The 23,471-nt window shown below is 38.7% G+C and overlaps 1 protein-coding gene and 1 pseudogene across 1 annotated transcript in view; one reads left to right on the plus strand and one right to left on the minus strand.

The window, feature by feature from the left end:
- Positions 1 to 23,471, plus strand: part of LOC139720018 (prominin-1-A-like) — a 322,225-nt gene that overhangs the window by 80,793 nt on the left and 217,961 nt on the right. The gene's annotated exons all lie outside the window — the stretch shown is intronic.
- LOC139720007 (uncharacterized) lies at positions 772 to 10,091 on the minus strand (annotated as a pseudogene).

Raw genomic sequence — 23,471 nt, forward strand, 5'->3', positions numbered from 1 at the left:
AATCTCTCCATACAACAGTTTCGCAATTCTCAATTTTTCCATCATATACATGGCAAGGTCGTAACAGCTCATAAAATAATGATAAATGAATATCTCCAAAATCTATCTGAAAAACTCGTACAATGTAATTCTTGTGTCAAACTCCACAAATGAAAAGTTTGGGGTTGAATACAATTAATGTTCCATACTTCAATATAACGACATAATAGCAGGTACATGTATGTAAACTGATTACACTATAGAATTGCAGCTATTGCACGGTCAGTTTTAAGGCAAGATTTATCATAAGCGAACAGACCTCCTAACTAGTACGGTAACTGTAGATGGCAAGACTAAAGTATTTAAAAAAAAAATGAATACGACGTGCCAGGTTCGCACAACAATTAGGTTTAAACTTTAAATGTCTATCTGTTGGCATGATGGCAAAAAATATGAAATTTACCATTACTGTAGTAAGCAGGTTAAAAAATTCTATTATGCAAACAAAAATACACAGAAAGAAATGGAGTTCTGTTTTAACCAAACCTTCAGTTGCTACAGTGGATGAAAATCATTGCCAGCTCTGTCTGTAGATATTCACAAGAGATAGAGGAACAAGACTTTCAAAACATTCACTCATAATAGTCATTCATGAAGGGTTCCATTTGAGACATCATTCTTCAAATAATGGATCCTCATCTATCGGGTTCAGATGACTGCAGAGGACCACAGCACACAGAGTGACAGGTTGCCTCCATGCAGAATTCCTAGATGTTCTTGTGGAGGTACTCAATTCCAGCTTGGGTGAGACCAGGTGGGCAATCAGCCAAGGAAGTTCTGGTAATGGAATGGGGACAGGATGCTAGTGTGTCCTCATTCTTCGGTCAAGTCCTCATCCACGATGGCCTTAGATGACTGCGGAGGAGCAGGGCACACGGTGTCACGGGTTGACGCTGTGCAGAACTCACGGATGCTCTTGTACAGGTACTCCATTCGAGCTTGGGTGAGACCAGGTGGGGGGATCGGCTTGAGCTCTGCTGGCGGTAGGTGGCTAACCGAACGTATTGTAGCAGCTGGATCGCTTTCTCGTTGTCGCTGGGATAGACTTTGACGAATGCGACTCCTGGGTGATCGGCATTGAACCTGAAAATAATGATGGAAAAAGAAAAATTCATTGATCACAGAGTCATGCCATCACAGGATATACAAAAAGGAATGTGGAAAATTTAAATTATATGGTATAGAAGGGAATAATGTAAAAAAAAGGGGGACTATGCAAGAAAATTTTTTTAAATCTAATTTCCATAAAGACCTGTCAGAACAAAAATCTCAGTATGTTGATGATTGATGAATGGAAATCATTGAATTCTATATGCATTTGTAGTAGAGTGTCATATTTTCAGTCAATTTGATCGGAGGTGCATAATTCTTTAAGAAGATTACAGTTTCATTGTAATCAAGAAGTAATTATCACGGGTTTATCTGTAAATGCAATGATTTTGTAAGTGCAATTGTTACAAAATACAATACCTGACATGGTGGAACTGCTTGATCCCTGGTAGTGCTGAGAAGTAGGGGCTCAGGAAGGTCTGCCAGTCGTATGTGGGAACAATGACACTGCCATCCTCCATACCGACAAGCCGTGGGATGTTGTAACCGCTGACAGAGCTGTCTGACACCATATCACTGAGGTCCTGTAGACTGCTGACAAGTTGCCGCTTGTACCGATGCTTGATGAGCCCGAACCCGCGGTCCGGAGAGAACTTCGTGTGTCCGGGCACCATGAAATTTATGGAAATCTCATGATGCAGTCCACAGAGCGTGCGCCAAGCAAGATACCACATTACATAGCGATTCTTATTTTGGCCACCACAATTGTCACAGTGAAGATGAGCTGTCCTCTCACCCATTCCATAATTCCTGAAGAAGTCGTGCAGGTAGCTGATGACAGAGTTTGACCCCTTGCTGCTTTGCATCCCTTCATCGATGAGATAGTTCACCTGTTCATTTGTTCCATCACAAACAATCCCAAACAATGCACACTTCCGCGGACACAAAAAGTAAATGGGTCCTGGCTGCATGGGATCTGAAGGAAAGTGCATTTGTTGTGCATAATCAAAACTGTAGTGCATGACTTCAGGGGCTGCAGGAGCTTCACCAGCTGGTTTCTGATTGACGGCATTCTGAGCGTTGCCAACCATCTCGCGATACAGGTTCCGTTCTGCGGCGACGTGTGCAAGATGGTCCTGCTGTTTCCGAAGGCGACTGAGTTTGGTGTCCTCATCTAAGTTGGCACTGTTGTACACAGCAGCACTGTTCTGCTGGCACTGCCAGCAGAGGTCTGACTGGGGGCGTGTAGTCATCACGAACGGACAGTATTGGTCCCATAAGTTCAAGAAGGACCTGTAGCTGGCGATCCTGAAGCCGCCGAGACCTGAAAGACACACAAAAAGCAAATGAACATACATTAAAATGCATATGAATGTAACTTTCAATTTATAAACTACAATTCAATATGTAACAATGGGGAAAAGAATACTTGAAAAGAAACGCTTCTCTGAATTATATTCCAGTGTTACAATCTTGGATTGTCTGAGTCATTTAGTACAGTATGGTAAATGAGCATGTTGTGGAAAAAATCTGAAAGAAAAAAAGAAAAGAAAAATGCCCCATACAATATACCTTGCATATTACGCAAAGACTTTTAAGGTATTGGTAGTTACCATACACCGATGAAACCAAAACTCAACTTTAGTGCTTCAAAATAGTTTTTAAATGTGAGTTTGGGATAGAAACAACCAACGCACATACAATGTATAAAAAACTTTGAAGCAATATAATTAATGACAAGTATTGTTGAATACACAAAATGTGAAGAATACAACGTAGAGTTATAATAAAAATGTTTCTAGCCTATAATTTTCTACAGATATAGTTTAGTGGCAAATAGTGATATCTCCTTATGTCTAAGGCTTTATTACAGAATCTTTATACGGAAGGATGCTTTGTGAAATACATGTGTATTAACTGACCTACACATGTGCCTGAAATGTGATACAATTTATCTTGAACTTTTTAAAATTACTGCTTCCAATAGTGAAGTACCAAAGGTGAACAGTACAGTAACTATTATGAGTGAAATCAAGTTAAAACATAAGCTATAAAAATTGTACACTGTACCTGCTGACACTCTTTCAGCATTCTGGTCACTGATGGCCTTCTTGTAGCTTCTCCATACGGACGACTTTGTAATGTTGCACGGTAGTAGCCGTATGCGGGGATCGGTGCTGTTTACCCCACTCACTCGCCCAGGAATCACCATACCCTGCTGCTCTCCATAATTGACAATGTAGGCTATGATCCGTTGTATGTCCTCGATGCTGAGTGCCAGCTTGTTGATGCCACCTGACGCCTTTGAAGGAGGAACCGCTCCCTTTGCCAGGTACGACTTGGTTATGCTGCGCAGTTGAGTATCACCAATGCTGAGTAGAAAGAGGAAAAAGAAAACAAAGATCTTCATTAACAACTTCAGAAGACATCAGTATTTAAATCATTGCTCAAAGAATCAACACATCCGTACATCTGAAGTTTTGTATAATTACTTTGATTTGAAATAATTACAGTTATTCCCCTGTAATATGGTATACAAAATAGTTTTGAAATAAAATAAAAAAAAACCCTCTATACTGTATGGTCAGTTTCACGGTAAAGGGTGTAACTTTCAATTTTTAGCCTTTTAGCCCACCCTGAACACATAGATTTACAGATCTCAAAGATTTTTTCCCATGTGAGTCACCTTATGAGTAGCCACCTTGGGTAGCATAATCAGGCCCAGGTATATTATTGATGCGTTTTGTTTTGACAGTCACATATGTACCCTAAAAATGACTATTTTGTTGCATTGAAATTTATATAACATTTTTGAAATGTTAATAATTTTCTACAGCAACTGCAGAGATCTAATTTTTTATGTTAAAAGCATAGTTGTATGGTCGATTGAAATGACCAAATTAGTTTGGTTTGCATCTGGCCCTTTATTTTAGAATGCTATGACTTCAAATTTGAAGTTTCGGAGGCTTCATTTTCCGTTAGCAATTATTTACAAACTTTGATGGACAGTAATGATCAGTGGGTGTGTTTTGGTTACTTTCTTTTATGCTGAAAATAGTAAGGTACATCTAAACTTTAGACTTACATCAAAGTTTACTTGATTCTAAGGCTATTTGAAATTTTGTGATAATTTGATTCCATCAAGTGAAATTTCCGTTAGCAGTTTTGAAGCCTCCGAAACAAAGTGTTTAGTCAAATAATATGAATATAGATAAGAGAAGCGACCTAATCTATATATGTCAAAATGTAGGATATGGGGCCCTAACCTAATAGACCAAAAATAGTTAAGATCCGCCAAACTCTCTGAAAATAGGAGACAATACAAATTTTCCGTTAACACCTGAAGCCTCCGAGACGCATTGAAGCCTCCGAAACAGCAAAAACATCTAATTTGACATTTCTGATAAATTCTTTGAGTGTCTGCCCCAAATTATGCCATGAAATCATCAACAGACATGGACAGACAACAAAAATGATAAAAACATTATGATACTGCAATAATTTTTTGAGCCAATACACTTTATAGAGAAAAAGTGGTTTTGGAGGCTTCAAACGGATGTTAACACTGCATTTTTGTGATTTTCTCTGGACAAAATCAAATTAGATTTATTGTTCACCCACCCAATGATTGCTTATGACATATCTAAAGATATTTAATCACATTCAGTTTTCTGGCTGCTTTGTTTACTCACCAATATAGATTTACTATACGATGTACCTATTTTTCTTAAACAGTGCAGACGTGTCACACATAACTCACCTTTTCATTCAGCAATAAAATATGAGCAGATGAGGATGTTGCCCTACAAATATGTTTAAACAGTGTATATCAACCAAAAAAGACACAATTTATCCATCACTTTCTACATAACATACATGATTTTCATAAAAACATAAGGCATACCAAATTAATTTTCCAGATGTTTCGGAGGCTTCATTTTATGTTAACAGCATGTAAATGGAATGTTTTGATTACAATTGTGTAATTCTAAGTCTATCAAATAACTGTTAGGACTGAATGAGACGTAATGATTCCCAAGCAAGGTGTAGATAGTTGTTTAAATGTATGAAAAGCATTTATTTTGTAGGTTTCCTTTTGAAACAATGGAACAGGCTAGATATTGTGAGTAATGAAAGTGACTTCCAGCTTGCATGCATGCCCACATCATGTAACAGTAGTGCAACAAAGCAAGTAGTTGTGGATACATCAATGTTCTTAAGTTGGATAACTCATTTTTACTCTTGAGAGAAGTTGAAGTGTTGTGACCATATTTGTATCACTCTTTTGACTGGTTACACTTTAATGATGAAGACCAAACAATTACTTGATTATTTAGTGTTAAATACACTTTTTTTTTTTAAAGAACTGAACACTATTCCTGTCCTGAAGATTCAAGGACTTTAATAGATGGTTATTCAAGAGGGAAGCATACACTTAACTAAGAAATATATTACTTTTGAATTTAAGGTTCTATCTTTTATGCATGATCAAGAGCAAATGGTGGAAAATATTTTTTGGATTTTTACACTTTCGACTCACTATCATCTGAGTGTAATAGTTTCGAAACACAATCTTTTACATGTCCATTTATAACCCATTGACAAATCCATTCCATTGTTACTCACATGGCATTTGTTTTTGCCATACTAAAATCTTGACTTTTTTAGCTTTCCATTTCTTAACAAGTTCTTTGGCTTTCATTTCCAATACTTATTTGGAGGAAAGTAATTAATCAATAAATTTGTGAGTGGATTTGAAAATAGCTAACGTCTTGCAGATTATCATTTCTGTGGTGTGACTGGGATCACAGGGTACTGTTTTGGAATTTTGACATTTGATTACTTCATTCAGACAGGTTTTCATGTCAGTCTGTATGTCAGATCTAATGCATGCTAGGTGCAACACAATCTTGATACTATACCCTACTTTCCATACTTTATCATGCTGGCATGGACCACTTGACTATTTTTGATTAAACAAAATGTAACTTGAGTTACAAAACATCTCTTTGCATACACATGTGAGACTCTATGACATGTTTGCGGATGTAGTTCTCAGTGCAGTAAATGGACAGTAATGGTTGAGATAGGATTGTTTATAAATGACATATAGACCTCTACTTATAAAATAGCCTGTTGTCATGGGGTACATGTACATGTAGTTTACATGGTGGGTGACTGGAGAAGTTATGTTCATGAAGAACAATATTGAAATGATTGAAATCTTTATAATTTGTTTAGTCCTGGCTTTTCTGGAAAAAGTTACAAGCCCGTAACTATTTTGAAATTCAAAGGGTTAAAACTGTAGTCTGTGGGTTTATATACTATTTAAAACAAACTTGTGGGTTTCTAACAAACTTAGATATTTAAACACATTTGCTGCTTTTTAATCTTTTGCTGAAAAGGTTGTCATTTTTAGAAACAGTAAAAGTTCTGTTAGCAATTTCTCAATGTGTACCTTCAAAAACAGGCCTCCTAGCTGTCACAGGAGTCACACAAATTGGAATTTTATAAAATAACTATAAAAAAAGAAGCCTTTGAAGAATTAGTAAATTAAAAATCAAATTATATGAAACAGGGGTGACTTGTATACCACATAAAAAGAAAGTAAAATTCTAACTATCATATATATTATAGGGAACTATACATTTGGTCAACATTTTTTTTTTTTAATTCAAATTCATACACAGTCATGGGTAGGGTATGTACATTTATCTTTTCAACAGGCGATTCAAAAAGATGAATGGGATCTTGACCATTTCAATTTCTATTGAGCTCCATGATAATATCACCAATATATTGATTATTCCAACTCCATTTTGATGATGACAGTTTGATGATGACCCTTACATGGAATGGCTGATCGGTGTTTAAGATTGCTGTTCTATGACCATGATCACTGCATTTGATAGCTATAGTAGGGGATATCAGGCATGGTCCATATGCAAAAGAATGTTTATAAGCCTTTTTTCCCCTTTCTATATTTTACAATGCTATGTTGTAATCTAACCGTCATGTCATCACATAGTCTATTTTCTATCCCTTTCTCATCAACAGTTGAAATTGATTTCACATAAAAACAATTATGATGGGTGGTTTATGTCAATATACATCCCACAAACTGCACTTATAAAGCAAGCAAGCATAATCTTTGCATTAAGTCTAGCTACACTTCTAACTCATTGAAAGTACTTCTTACTGCATTATGATGAAAAGTTTGACAAATGCATACAGCTGTACGTGTGTAGCCTACAATGTAATCATGTTCTGCATTGCCAAAGTCATGCATAATGCAAATACAGTGTACGATGTACAATGTATGTATACAACTGAGCATAAAGATTTAAAATATTTTTCTTTGTCTCTTAACATATATGTTGGAAAGTCTTTCTTCTGCATACAAATAAATACTATTTTACATGTTACAACATTGTTAGTTGTGTATTTGGAAACAATCAGCTGCATTAATGTACTTCATATCACCTTAAAATTGACCATTTTTGCATGTTAACAGTTATGATGAAGCCTCCGAAACATGCATTGCTGCTAACTTTAAGCCGCAAAAAAAAAAAAAAAAAAAAAAGATGTTCCCAATCAGTGTACTCTTATTGCTACTGTACTGTTGCAGTTCCCTTTAGAATCATATTGCCTCATGTAATGTCATAAATTTGAACTTAAGTAGCATTGCTCAAAGTGTAAATAGTTTGTTATTCACTTTTGTGGAAGCCAATTTCCTTATAATAACAAGTATGAAGGGTAAACATTATGCACTGCCATAAAATGTACATCTGTATACTGTTATTCACATTTTATTGATGCCCTGTCATTATTCTAGCATGTAGTGATAGTTGCTTACTGTAGTTTTATTATTTTAAGTGAATACAAGACTAGAACTTTGTGTTAGCAGTTTTGAAGCCTCCGAAACACACTAGTTTGTTATAACTGAAGCCTCCGAAACTCACAAGTCTGAAAATTTCAACTTTGTCAAAAATAATCGAATTTCTTTGGGATTTTGGTTGATAAATTTTTGTTACCAAGAGATAATTTAGGGCTATGTTTAGAGTGGCTCTTGCTTCTAGAACATTCTTTTAACTTAAAAATAGTTTGTCAGGTACCATTTTTACCTTGGAATTTGAAGTTCACATTCAAATAATTGCAAGAGCGAATATCTGTTTGGGGAAAAGTGTTTTGATATTTCAAATACATGTTCACAGCAAATGAAAAGTTGCATTACATCCACCATTTATCTTCATTTGGTTGCTGTGGGTGACCAAAACATTCTTGTTGTTTTTACCTAAATTCATCTGAAATTCCATAATAGTCACTTCATTTTTCATATTTAGCCAAAGAATTAAGCTCTGGAATGACAAAATATTGAAAATATAGACATTCCTATATAAAATAAAGGCAAAGATAAAAATGGAAACACAACTTTAATTTTTGACCCTTGCCACATCAAAGTTTACACCCTTTACTGTGAAACTGACCGTATATCAACTACTAATCCATGCTCTTCACTATGCAAGCTGGTATATGGCTACACCATAGACACAGTACATGTACTTGTATTCAACAAAAACATCAAAGTGCAGATGTTGGCAATCTTTTGTTCATTCACACTGTACAATTTTAGTGGACATAGCACTGTTTCAAAGCTGTAGTAATATGACTCTTGAGAGTATAAACACTGTATTTTGCAAGTCCTAAAAGCTTCAAAGTGTTTCCTCATGGGAACAAAACTTTTATGTGTTGCTCCAATAACTAACATGTGAATGTTTGTGTGTATTGTACGAGAGTCAAACCTAACATTCAAAGACACTTCAACACTATTCATTAAAGGCAAATAAAATGAAGAATATCACCAGCGTGAACTGATCAACTGTACTTATGCTCTGCCTTTAAGTCTGTGGACAAGATTTATTCCTTGTGTAAATATTGCAATCACAATAAAATTCATCATGTATTCAATCCATTATACTGAAGAGCATTGTTTACAATTGTACAGGTTGTACATCCTGTACATGTTCCTTTATAGCCCTAGATTCTATCTAAAGTATATCCTTACGTCAAACTGCAGCAAACAATCATTTTGACAACCTAAATAGTGCACATATAACATACACGTTTGTGGTATTTGCACAGTCTGCTTACTTTGGATATTTTTGAAACTGTACATAAAAGTAAAATTGCTCTATTGTACATTGTAACTGACAATTCAGCTAATCATCACGTACGCTGTACACAGTGGAGTGTTGATTGCTGCATGTATTTTACCACTCATTAACAAAATGCCTCTTCTAACATCTACAACGTACATGTAACGTTAGACCTTTCTAGAGTTCTACAGGCTACTTTTTACAGGTGTACTTCTTGTAGGAAGTAAAGAGAAAATGACCAAAAAACGAAAGCATATGTACACCTAGAATCTACATGTACCAACCAATGTATTCTACCAATCTTTTAGTCACATCAGTGTGGTAATTGGAATGACTCCAGGTAGATTCGACAATAATTAATTTCAATTGAATCAGAGTACATTCTACAAGTGCTACGGTCTAAAGAAGGGGAACGTGTCATGTACATCGTAGAACGTCTACAATATGTAATCTACCGTGCAGTAGTGACAGTAGCTATGTAGGCATACATGTATTGTATGTAATAACAATACACAGCCCAGTCGCTGTAAGTAGCACTTTATTCGCACAGCGTACAGAACAGCGTCTGGTTGGGCTATGTGTGTGTAAGTGCGCACATTAGTAAATTTATGTGTCTTGATAGGAATAGGATTCAATTTACCTATGCATGAACATGAAAGTCGGCCGGCATACTCTGAATCCCTCAATGCTGTAGAGAACACGGGCTCGCTGACGTTCTTTCTGCTCCAAACGCTTGCTGCTAACTGTCATCTTGCCGCACTGCATCACGGCACTAATTCGTCCCATGATGAACATTTTGCGGCCCTCGGTGGTAAGAGCACTGTCCACCATCTGCGCCCGAAGCTGCAGAACGAATGAAGTGTCGAACTGCTTGATGCACGGTTCCTGCCTGGTAGTACAAGTACACTTATCAAAGTTCTCAATCAGATGGAGCTCCACGTTGCTGTCCTCTGACACCCATGGTACTTCACAGGATCCATGATTTCTTCTACCAAGTCGGTTACAGCAGGGTTGTAGTCAGCGTTCTCTGGTACAAGTTCAAGTTGAACAGCTTCATGTTCATTAACGTCATCATCAATGTCCATCGACTCAGGCTCAGTGTCGTCCTCACTTTCCTCATCTTCGTAGCTGCTATCGGGGTCCTCAGCAGAGATGTCATCGCTTCCACAACGTCCAAACATTTCCGTTACCAGTGCAGAGAGATTCCTCTGGTCAGCGGGATCGAGGCTGCGCAACCCCTCGTTCAATGCCCGAGCCACCCGGGCGTCACTCAGGGCAGAGTTCGTTGCTGCAGTTCTCCTGCCCGCACCCGGCGGCGGCGGTCTACCGCACTGCGGCCGATCGTTCGGGAAAACGACCGGCATTGCTACTCAAATTGTGTCTAATTACACGAAGATTAAGAAATGACTTACGTGCGAGATAATCTAAAGTAGTGATATCAACGGTAATGCTGACAGCAAAAGGCACGATGTATCAAAACACGACGTCAAAATCCAGGTACAAAAGTAACATGTATTGACTGAGCCGATGTATGTTTTTTTTCGCGTTCGTCACGAGAAAGCGGAAATAAACATGGCGGGCAAAAGACAAAAGTACAATTTTTCCTCACGGTCAAAACTCCTCTAATTCCAAGATATGAATTTAAATTTGTTATGATAATAACTTTTAAATAGTTATACATTTATTTTTATTCATTTTAAACCGTTAATTGCCTTGATATTGCAATTATTATAACATCAATCTACTACATGTTAAACTGGCAACATTTCGTTTCGCACGCCAGCTGATCCTTGAGAGGCGAGCTCGAAAGGCAGCCAATCAGCGCTCGAAATAGCGAAAGCCCTAGCAACGGTATTTCATTTTCGCCAGCATAGAATAGCTTAGAAAGCAGCTTTTGCTTGCTTTCTCATCACTGCTCTTCAAAATATTTTGCTGAAATCATATTCTTGAAACTTCAAGCTTCATTGTGATACCAAAATCGCCCGGAAACTTGTGTCATACGATGTTCTAAATAGCTGGAATATTACGGCATTGGTTAGCTCTTCGTCCGTTCTGAAGTACGCATTCTCGCTCTCCGAGTTCACAAATCCGAGAAAGATTACGTCAGACCGAAAAAAAGTGTTCTAGAAAAACTGCAAAAAAACCACTTTCCCGTGCGTTTTATGATCCCAAACTTCGGTAGTATGTAGAAGAAAGATTGCTCTTTCAGAAAATGTAAAAAACTGAAAATTGACTTAGTTGGCATTTTTCATCTATTTTTGGTCCTCACGTAAAATCGGGTCGTGCGACTTTTTGTGCGTTTTGAGGTGCACGGTCACATATACACATATTACCCTTTTAACTGAATGGAGGACTTAACTAATAGTGGAATTTCACATCAGGTTCTAATAGGTGTGTTCTAGAATGCTAAGATGTAAGAGTAAAACTATATTCTGCATATCCATGTTGGTTTGACACTGACATCTGCCTGAAGAAATTCAATCATGAAACCCATTTTATTCCCCGATATCTTGAGATCGTATCATGAGCCCAGCGTAAACATATCACTGTCGCTCCGATCGTATCACTGTTGTAGCGAGGTCTTGATAAAAGCATACGAATATCGCAATACGTTCGCTTTGATCACAGAAGCAGCGCGTCTCGTCGGCCTGGAAAAGCAGAAAAACGTTGCAGCGTCGTAGCATTATTGTGGCACTATCGCCTACAGGGCAGGTTGAGCATAGAGAAACCGTAGTGTAATCGCCTTGGAGACCAAAAATGGAGATGAACAGCGATCGCGCCACGATTTGTTAAATCGTCACAGATGGCCATGGTCGCCATGGTCGCCTTCTTAGTGAGATGGGGGTCTTAGGGCCCAATGTTCAGTTTTTATGGCGCGTTTGGATTACGGCTCATAACTTTTGATTCCTGTATCTGTTTGTGACCAAACTTGGATGGTAGATGTCCCTTGGGGAGTTGAAGGTCATCACAAGGTCAAAGGTCGCAGACAGGGGTAAACAAACTTTTAGGGCCCGATGTTATGTTTTTACGGTGCGTTTAACTTTTGATCCATATGTCCATTTGTGACCAAACTTGGCTGGTAAATGTCCCTTGGGGAGTTGAAGGTCACCACGAGGTCAAAGGTGGGGTCAATGAACTTCGAGGAGTTAGAAAAACATTAATTTCTTCTACGCGAATGGGCAAGACACATTTTGGCAGTTGCCTTGTATTCCATACAATCTGGAGAGAGGCCTAGGTCATCATCGCCATCTTGAAACCTATTAAACCTAATGATGAGATCCTGCAAGCTACTGGCCAATCTCTCTCCTCTGTACCTCCTAGAAGCTGTTGGAACAGCTACTCCTAACCAAGCTTCTCCTAGTAGAACCAGCCAAACCGAAGGAGCAAGAGGTTTCAAACCCTGAAGGAACAACAGATTTCAGACCCTAAAGGAGCTACAACGACCGAGTAAAGACCATTTAAAGAGGGTTGCTAGAATGAGACCAGGACTAATTGCATCTGCAGATTAGCAGAAAACTGCTGAGACTCTTATGTGCACCCACTCTGAATTGCACTTGTCGTACGCGTTTACTCAGTTGTGAAGTAGTGTTCGCCAGTCTGGGCGGGGGGCTGCCGTGCACCAAACAGGTCGACATGACCCTCAACCCTGCATTTAGAATAGTCTCTGCCATACTGAAGTCAACACTCCCTACTGGCTGTCTACACTATCTCACACAGCTCCAGTTCCACACAGCTCCAGTTCCACACAGCACCGGGAGATGATCTGCAAGGTTGCTCTACTTCTTGACTTCAAGCTTGACATTCTGCTTTCTAACCATGGACTTGGATAATTTTCCAAACATGCAATTTAAATCTCGCAAACCTTTCTGGCAGTCACTGAAGTCCCTTCTAGAAAGCGATTTCATCGTAAAGAGTGGCAGAGATTATGGAAAGGGACTGAATTTCTCATCCAAGACCTCAACATTGAAACTAGCTGGCTGTGACCTTCCAAGGAAGCAATGGGTATCCTTTATCTGTCACACCTTTTTGGGTGAGCTATGCAGGCTTGTTGCATGTAGGGATTTTCCAGCAGGCAGGATAATTTTCTGCAGGCGAAGAAGGATTTTGGCAAGTTTTGGTGCATCTTACTTGCTGGACCCATGCTGCTTACATTTTACTTCATTCTAGTAATGGGTAACATATGGCACTGCGAAGTACCTGCATTACAACTGCATCTTACCTGAGTGGGATTTGCTTGTGAGGTGCTGTCACTACAGATATCCTGCCGGTGTTCTGCGTGGACCTCTGCAGGCAGTCCCTGCGACTCACCTGGAACAGGTTTTGAGCATGTTCAAACGCCTGTCAAACCTGTCCAGCTACACCTTGCTTGTGACTTGCTTGGGACAATTTTTGCTACCCAGAGGTCCCTGCAAATGGCCCACACCTGATAGTAACTAGAACCTAGTCGTCCGTAGTTGCCCGGAGGTACACTGATTTACCCACAGCCAAGTTTTGAGCATGCACAAAACTTGTTCCAGGTGAGTCACGGGGATTGCCAGCAGAGGTCCATGCAGATCACCAGGAGGAGGGCCCATAGCTGCCACAACTCACAGGCAGTTAACCAGCTTGAAGTACATATCTGTACTAGGTTGCCTGTGGATCTGTCCCTATGGGCCGGATATGTGTTAAATCTACAAGCATAATTCGGATGTTGATACTGACAAGAAATGGTGTTGATACTACCACCATCCATTAAGCTGGTCAGTTCTGTGGGCATGGAGCGAGCTATATGAGCAAGTTGCATGCTGGGGGTCAGTTACTGCCTTTCTGCTGGTTGCGGCCAAGATAATGACTTTCTGTGAGACCTTTGCCAAATGAATAGTCCTTCAGAGGGATTCCTTCACGTAGCTCTCATCCCTCACAAACCACCCATGCGCCTGACACGCAGGTCACAAAGAATGCACACAAGTAGAATGTAAGTACCTGGTAACATGTGTCCAGCAGGTAAGATGCATGCGAGAGTTGCCCAAATCCTTGTCCACCTGCAGAAATTGTCCTGCATGCTGGAAAATCCCTATGTGCAACAAGCCCGTGTAGGTTGCCCAGAAAGGTGTGCCAGAGCCTAAACTTGGCTGTAGATTTGGCTGTAGATAAGTACGACTTGCTTGCTCACCTCCAGGCAACAGCGGGCAAGATAAATGCAAGGTACTGTCACGTGGGGGCCTTCTGCGGGGCCCTCCAGGTAGCAAAAATTGTTCCCCATAAGTCACATGCAAATCTTGCCTGGAAATGTGTGACAGGGCCTTAACTACACATTTATTTCCTACAATAAGTGGAAAATCCAAGCATGCTATGGCCAGATTGCAGGCAGTAGCAAACCTCTCACAAGCAAGGTCTTGACAGACTCTTTGCTTTGAACTCAGCCCGTATATGTGACCCTGCATCACAAAACCAACATAAAGTTGGCAGACATGGAGTATTAGTCAAGGGCAGATTCTAAATGAGTAGACTCTAAGGTTTAAAATGTTGTATTACTCAATTCAAATTAGAGGTGGGCTATAGAGGGTGACATTTTCAGAACATGCTCATCACACCTTAGTTTGATGACTTTTTGCCTACTGACACCATTTTTGAAAAAAAGAACGAAAAAAATGCAAAATCCCGGGTGCCCCGGCCGAAATCGTAAAAAATCCAAGATGGCCGCCGATTCGGCTTTAAAAAGACATTTTTGGCTGTAACTCGGCTATTTTTTGTCTATTGTGATGATTTTGGTGTTTAACCCCATGTTTTAGGGGTCAAAGAAATGGATTATCATGATGATTTTAGTTTAAAACCTAAGCTTCTACATGAAACTAACCTTTTACCCATGTTTAGGGTTAAATTTCCTTCTCCTTTACCCCTACCCCAACCGCCATTTTTTGCCTTTTTTTCCCCGCATTTTTTTCAAATCATGTTAACTACCATACTTTTAATAACAAGTTCTAGCAATCCATTTTTTTTTTCTACTGACAATACAGCAAGAAATATACAAATAACTTACGGAATACATGTATGTGTCATGCCAATACTGGTATGTGGCTGGTGCATTCAGAATGCATGGTAACTGTGAAACCAGTATTAAATACTGTATCTGCTTTATAGTGACCATTAACATTTTGGTCCTAAGACTTTTAACAATATAAATAAATAGATATAAGAATAAATGTTCCTTCTCCTTTACCCCTACCCCAACCGCCATTTTTTGCACTTTTTTCCGTATTTTTTTCAAGTCATGTTAACTACTTCCATACTGGTACTCTTAATAACAAGTTCTAGCTATCAATATGGTGTTTTCTTGCAACAATACAGCACGAAATACAAATAACTTACATTATACACGGTTTACATAATATGTGTCATGCACTACAAGTGTGAATACCAAATGTTTATCAGCACTACAAAGCAGATACAGTATAAGCACTGGCTTCTGTTACAATGTACCATGCATCCTGAATGCACAAGCCACCTATACCGATATGTGCATAACACATAGGTAAACCATGTGTAAGCTATTTGTTATTATCTATTATTATATCTATTTATTTATATTGTTAAAGGTCTTAGGACCAAAATGTTAATGGACACTATAAAGCAGATACAGTATTTAATACTGGGTTCCACAGTTACCATGCATTCTGAATGCACCAGCCACATACCAGTATTGGCATGACACATACATGTATACCGTAAGTTATTTGTATATTTCTTGTTGTAGTGTCAGTAGAAAAAAAAATGGATAGCTAGAACTTGTTATTAAAAGTATGGTAGTTAACATGACTTGAAAAAAATGCGGGAAAAAAAAGGCAAAAAATGGCAGTTGGGGTAGGGGTAAAGGAGAAGGAAATTTAACCCTAAATATGGGTAAAAGGTTAGTTTCATGTAGAAGCTTAGGTTTTCCACTAAAATTATCATGATAATCCATTTCCTTGACCCCTAAAACATGGGGTTAGACACCAAAACCATCACAATAGACCGAAAAATAGCTGAGTTTTCGCCAAAAATGTCTGTTTAAAGCCAAAACGGCGGCCATCTTGGATTTTTTTACGATTTCGGCCGGGGCACCCCGGATTTTGCATTTTTTTCGTTCTTTTTTTCAAAAATGGTGTCAGTAGGCAAAAAGTCATCAAACTAAGGTGTGATGAGCATGTTCTGAAAATATGACCTAAAATTGACCCTCTATAGCCCACCTCTATTCAAATGGACTCTCCTTATTAACCTGTCTAAATATTGGAATGAAGGCACACACTCTGGAAAAGTTTGAACTGAGAAAAGAGGCTTTGAAGTAAAGGGTCTATTCAAGCGACTGCCGTTTAATATCTACCAAGCCGCGCTAGCTGTGTGATGAATGGGACAAAAAACAGGATGTTAACCACCGGAACAATAACAATGAAGAGATTATCAGATTAAGCTGAAATTAAGCACGCTTTATGAACACATTCTGTCCATGGTCAATGTCAACTTTAAAAGCCGTAGCACATCATTTCTAAAGTTATTACAGGTGAAAGTGAAGAGTGTGTACAGGGTTTTTAAGAAGTGAAAAGGGGACTCTATTAGACACATCTTATCACAATATTCTACAAAAAATTGTGTGAGAAAAAACTGCTAAAAACACTGTTTCCTGTTTGTTTCATGATCCCCAAATTTAACATAATGTAGAAGAAGACTTGCTCTTTCAGAAAATATGAAAAACTCAAGATTGGCAAGGTTGACCCATTTCACCTATTTTCAGTCTTCTCACAAAATCACTGTGTGCGACTTTTTGTTCATTTTGTGATGCACGGTCACATATATATAATATATATTAATACACAGTCTCAAGCCTTGCCCTCCATGCCCCATTTTATCAAAAGATAACGGGGTTCTCGCCAGGAATTTCTTCACGCTTGTCGGCAGTTATTCGCGCTGTTCTGGGGGTGGGTACGAAGCCTTCGCTAATGCTCAATACAACACAGATAAATCGCCGCTAAAATGCCACTAAATGCGACATTTTCACAGAGATGTAATGAACGTTGTGAGGGGCATATTCTCACAGAAACAATGCAGAAACTCCATACCTTTTGTTGGCGGCAGTTCCTAAATAATAAATGAAAGAGAAGTAGGTGCCGATGGTGAAGGTTCCGATTTCTTTTAGGCCTTTCCTGTTTCATTGTTGCAATAATTAGCCGTCTCTGCATCGCAACAACGCGCGCCGTGTACTAACTATACCCATAGTGTTTTTGCTTTCTCGCCGTCTGCTCGACCACGTGGTAGGCCTATTGCATGCAGATGCGCGAGAAGCGATCGAGAACTTTCGGGACATCATTGCACTTTCCTTTCTGGGTATACTGCAGTAGTTTAGCCGTGACTTCAAAGAGATATCATACAAAAATGTAATGATGGTCATTATTCCGAAGGTTTGTTTAATAATGATAAAATGAAATGATTCATTACTGAGTACTTCGAAGGTTTGTAATCGGAAACAACAACAACACCAAAAGTCGGTACTACAGATGAATGTTCAAAATAAACAAAACTGATTTCGTTCAGAGATTAACAAACTTTTTTTCTTCATTATTTTCCGATCAACGAACCTTCAGAAAGGAATCTATCATCTATCATCGTTATTGTTTCGGAATAACAAACCTTCAGAGTAAGAAAACTTACCGTTTTGGGGCCGTTGTTGTATATTCCGAAATTATACTGGCAGAACGTTCGAAATAACAAAACTGATTTTGTTTGGATATAAACGAATATTATTTTCTCCTTTATCATTTTTCGTTTAACGATCATTCAGAATTAAGAATGTAGAGTATTATTTTACCATTATTCTTTCGGAGTAACGAACCCTCAGAGAACGAAAACTGTAACCGTTTTGGGGCCGTCGTTTTATTCCGGAATTATACTGGCAGAACGTTCGAAATAACAAAACTGATTTCGTTTGGAAATAAACGAACATTTCTTCTTTATCGTTTTCCGATTACCGATCGTTCAGAATTAAGAATCTTAAGTATTTTATCATCATCATTCTTTCGGAGTAACGAACCTTTAGAGTGAAAGACAACTGGAACCGTTTTGTGGCCGTCGTTTTATTCCGAAATTTCACTGGCAGAACGTTCCAAATAACAAAACTGATTACGTTATGAAATGAACGGACATTTTTTCTTAATCATTTTTGGATCAACGAACCTTCAGAATAAAGAATCTAGCATCATTTTATCATTAATCTGTTGGAGTAACGAACCCTCAGAGTAAGAAAACTGCAACTGTTTTTGGGCAGTCGTTTTATTCCGAAATTTCACTGGCAAAACGCTTGAAATGACGCACTGATTTCGTTTTGAAATTTACGGACATTTTTCTTTATTTAATATTCGGTTAACGAACCTTCAGAATTAAGAATCTACAACGTATTATATTATCATTACTATTTCTGTCGGATTAACAGACCCTTAGAGTACGAAAACACGCTGTTTTGTTCCGTCGTTTTATTCCGAAATTTCACTGGCAGAACGTTCGTATTAACAAAATTGATTTCATTGTGAAATGAACGGACATTTTTTCTTAATCATTTTTGAATTAACGAACCTTCAGAATAAAGAATCTACAATGTATTATTTTATCATTACTATTTCTGTCAGAGTAACAGACCCTTAGAGTACGAAAACACGCTGTCTTGTGTCGTCATTTTATTCTGAAATGTCACTGGCAGAACGTTCGAAATAAAACTGATTTTGTTGTGAAATGAATGTGTGAATTTGTGAATTTTTTCTCAATCATTTTTGGATTAACGAACCTTCAGAATAAAGAATCTAGCATCATTTTATCATTAATCTGCGGAGTAACAAACCCTCAGAGTAAGAAAACTGCAACTGTTTTTATGCCTATGTATAGGCTGTCATTGCTAAAGAGAACATTTCGCTCTCTCCCGTAAAAGAAAAAAAAAAGAAAATGCTAGGCAGTTAAGCGCATGAAATGTCAAAATAATATTTTTTTACATTACTTGAACAACCAAACATTCTTTATTTTAAATTGAAAAAATCATTATAAATAGATAAAGAATGTATGGTTCTTCACGTCAAAACGTGGGCCTCTACGTGCGGTATCCATTATTAATTTTACGCGGGAAAAGCGTAGCTCCTTGAAGCAAGAGCATGATAAAAAAAATGAATAAACACAGACACACACTGATGCTGGTGTAGAGAAAAACAAAGACAGCTTGCTCAAATGATGCTTCCTTCTTTTAGTTTATTTTCTCCCCAGTCATTCCTATCGTTCTCCTCCCATGAACCCCTGCCATGCACGAACGATGAACAAAACAAAATATTACCGACGCTGCAATGAGAAAAAAAAAAAAAAAAAGAAAGAAACACGTGCTGGAAGCAAATTATCCACACTTTTCAAGTTGAACAAATTGATGTTCGTAATGAAGAATAAAAAAAAACATGACCACAGGCAGTGGGGAAACTTGATATCATGGCTTGTGGAAATTTCCACGACATTTCCACGAAAGCCAGGTGTCAGATAAAGGAATGCCGCGCGTACTGCCACCTTGCTTCAGTGGTCGTAAATAGCGTGTAAATAGCATGTAAACCAACTGGGAGCATTGATGAATGATTATCCATTTATTTTCTGCCCATGAAGGCCCTCTAACACACCTGTTAACAAACCAAGCCAGAAGCACGTGGAGCATTACGTACGTTGAACTTGAGTTGAAAGACCATCATGACAGAATTACTATAATGTCGGCCCGCAGAAGGAAAATGGAATACCAGTATTCACGAAAGACGTTTACAAATCCATTGAAAGTGAAAAGGCTCAAATGGAACGCATGGCTTTTTAAATAAAAAGAAAAAAAATAACCCGCTGAAAGTACCAAAAAAAAAAACAATTTGCATTTGCTTACTCCATCGCACATTCTTTTTTCTTTTTCTTTTTAAACGAAAGATGGAGTTAATTTTCTCTCTGCGGCAATGCTTTGAACGCATCTAATATTTTGCGTCATTGCCAATGGACAGCTTCCTAAAGAATTGATACGAATCCTTTCAAATATACGGAACAAAGTCTAAAAATCTTGGATCCTGGCGATGAATTCCGGTGGTATTATAAATCCTGATCACTATCAAAATTTAATCATCTGTTCCTTGCGCCATTTTACCAACCAACTGTTCCTGAAAATTTCGTCCTGATCTGTTCCCAAATGTTCACTTATTTTGCGAATAGAGAGACAGACAGGCAGATAAACGAACAAACCAACCAAAGCAGCAAAAAAAAATAAAAAATACAACCTTTAGCGGAGGGGGGCATGCATTTCATATCGTTTGTTTTTGCGTAACCTGACAACAAGCGTGACAACAAGCGAGCACGTGTCAGCCTTCCTCAGCCTCCCTCGGCCTCCGACCCTCTGTCCGTCCTCTCTCTCCGTCGTACACACAGGCGGCTGTCTGTGGCTGGCTGGCCGGGTGCATGCAACCAACCAGGGAGGTGGACCTCCCTGGTGCATGTGTGTGTCGATCCCGAATCAGAGCGCATGTGAGTGAGCAAGTGTGTGATGTGGTGTGTATGTGCTGCTAGTACATGTACGTCGCTATGTTGAGCCGCGTTGTTGTGGTGACTACGTGGATAACTTTTTGTGCTTGTAAACTGCTGCTCCTTTCGACATCTAGCTTCTTTTCTAGCCAGATAATAAAGAGGAAAAAAGGCGAGAAATTGGTCTGAACTTAGCTCGTCAAGCAAGTTCACGCATGGTGTTACCCTTGTCGGCAAGTTTTACCCTTGTCAGCAATTGTTTCTTCAAACCGCACACTTGTCGGCGACGACAAGGGTGATATACGCTGGCGAGATCCCTGGATAAATTTAACGTTAAGTCAAGATAATCTATGATTGACTTCTCATATCAACTCTAAGTCCACTTAATCTATGATTAACTTCCAAATTAACTTGAAGTCCGTTTTATCAAGACACCCACAGTTGGAAAAAACTTTAACTTCCTCCAAAATCAACATATAAGTTTTCTCAACCGCTCCAAATCCATGATAACTTTATAGTTGATAAAATATTAACTTTAAGTAGAGACAGTCTAGGTAGACTCAATTGTAAGGCAATTTACAAAAGGAAGATGACTGTCACACTTTCCTAGTCTAGCTGGGGTCTTGTCACAAATGTTTGTCTGTTAACTGCTCACTTTCTCTAACATTAAGTTGCGTTTCTTTCATGTAATTATGGTCTTTTCCTTGCATGAAATTCACGATCGGCATGCATTGCTTACGCGACTGCTGCACGCAAACACCCTAACTTAGACAGCAGTCTCAATCTCAGCCTGTACGCCCGGCGCCTCGGCCTGCATGCCCGCCAATCAAGCCATCGCCAGCAAGGGCAAGTAACTGAGTAACTGGAACCGCGTCTGTGTGCAATGCATATCTTGCCAAAGAACCCGTGATATGCAAGGAAACCAGTGATTTCTGACGTGCGTAGGCCTACGTAGAGCTAGTTCGTCAACAGATACTAATTAAGAGTTTAGTAGGCCTATACAGAAAATAAAGAGTTTAATTCTATAGCACCTAGTACGACAGTAAGATCTAACCAGTGAATATTCCTAATGTTAGGCCTAAGTAACGTTACAGCGAGTCGTTTGTATTTACTGTAACACTGCAGACTAGAGCGTCTACTAGGTCTAGAATTTCGACATGTAGACTCGCGATCTATTCTTTACAAAGCTGATCTGCGCCGTAGAGGTAAAAACAAGCTACTGTAGTCATCACACTGTCACAAGTTTCAATAATCCTACACGTAAACACACAAGACCTGAAACAATGCTTACATGACCTTCACCTTGGACAGTCGGTTACTGTGAGATTTTCTGAGATCCTACGTGATAGTGTGCAGGATCTTTACGGTACGCGCGTACGCAGATTTTCGTTGAGCTCAAGATGTGCTAGATCTATCGACCTACTTTCTTCATTACAACGCAAAACGGCGTATTTTGCGGTGCTGTTGCGAACATACTTCTAATTCAGCGGCTGTAGCGCTAATAATACTGCGTCGCACTAGCAGACTACGCTTCCGTGGCCGTGGCAAACAATCATGTACAGTAGGCCTGCATACGTGTTTTTATGCCTCCGCCACGAAGTGATGCTGTAGGCATTATGTTTTCGGGTTGTCCGTCCGTCTGTCCTTCCGTCCGTCCGTAATGAATTTTGTGGCAAGCGTAACTAAAAAACCTTTAGAGGTATCGTAATGAAACTTGGCATGTATGTGTATTAGGGGGTGAAGTTGTGCCTATCAACTTTTGGGTGCACATGCTCAAGGTCAAAGGTCAAGGTCAAATACATAAAATTTCACTAGTTCCTCCATATCTATGCATTACCTGAAGATATTTTCTTGAAACTTAGTGTATACATGTATTACCCAATTAAGATTCTCTGGTGAAAGTTTGGGGTCATGAGGTCAAAGGTCAAAAGGTCAAGTAAAAATATTAAAATTTCACTTTTTTCTCTGTACCTTGGAAATTGTTCAAGGTATCTTCATGGAACATAGTATATATTCATGTACTGACTGGCAGTGATTATCTAGAGAATTTAGGGTTCATGGGGTCAAAGGTCAGGGGTCAAAGGTCAAGGGCAACACTTCAAAAAAAATTTCTATTTCCCTCATATTTATGCAGTGCCAGCAGGATTATTTTTTGTAACACTTGGTGTACATGTATGCATGTATAACCCAATAGAGATTCTCTGTTAAGTTTCTTTTCTTTTCTTTTTTTTGCCTCAAAGGTCAAAAGGTCAAAGATCAAGTGAAATTGCTGAACTAACTGTTTCCTCCATAATACTATCTAGGAAATGGTTCAAGTTATCTTGAAACTTACTACATATTTATGCATGTTCTGCCTGACAGTGATTATCAAGGAAAGTGAGCATATAACGCATTTGTGACAAACTTTTCATTTTAATATTTTGCCAATTTTGTGAAAATGTAATCACACATTGTCCACATGTAACTATAGAACTATTAGGAGAACCATGCATAATGGCGGAGGCATACCAGTCGCCGTAGCGACATTTCTAGTTGTTGTTTGTTTTGCTTTATGTATTGCATTGTTTTTAAGCAGACAGTAACGGAAACCAGCCTCGTCCTGTGTTTTTTGTTTTGACTAATTCGATAATTAAGTCATGGTGATCAGCTATAACTATAATCGACTATTAAGTCTCTGCGTAAAACGGAAACTTACAGTTGATTTAA

This window comes from Diadema antillarum, unplaced genomic scaffold, assembly GCF_040938485.1.
Source record: "Diadema antillarum isolate AM-2024a unplaced genomic scaffold, OU_Dant_1.0 scf00000010, whole genome shotgun sequence".
NCBI classification, from domain to species: domain Eukaryota; kingdom Metazoa; phylum Echinodermata; class Echinoidea; order Diadematoida; family Diadematidae; genus Diadema; species Diadema antillarum.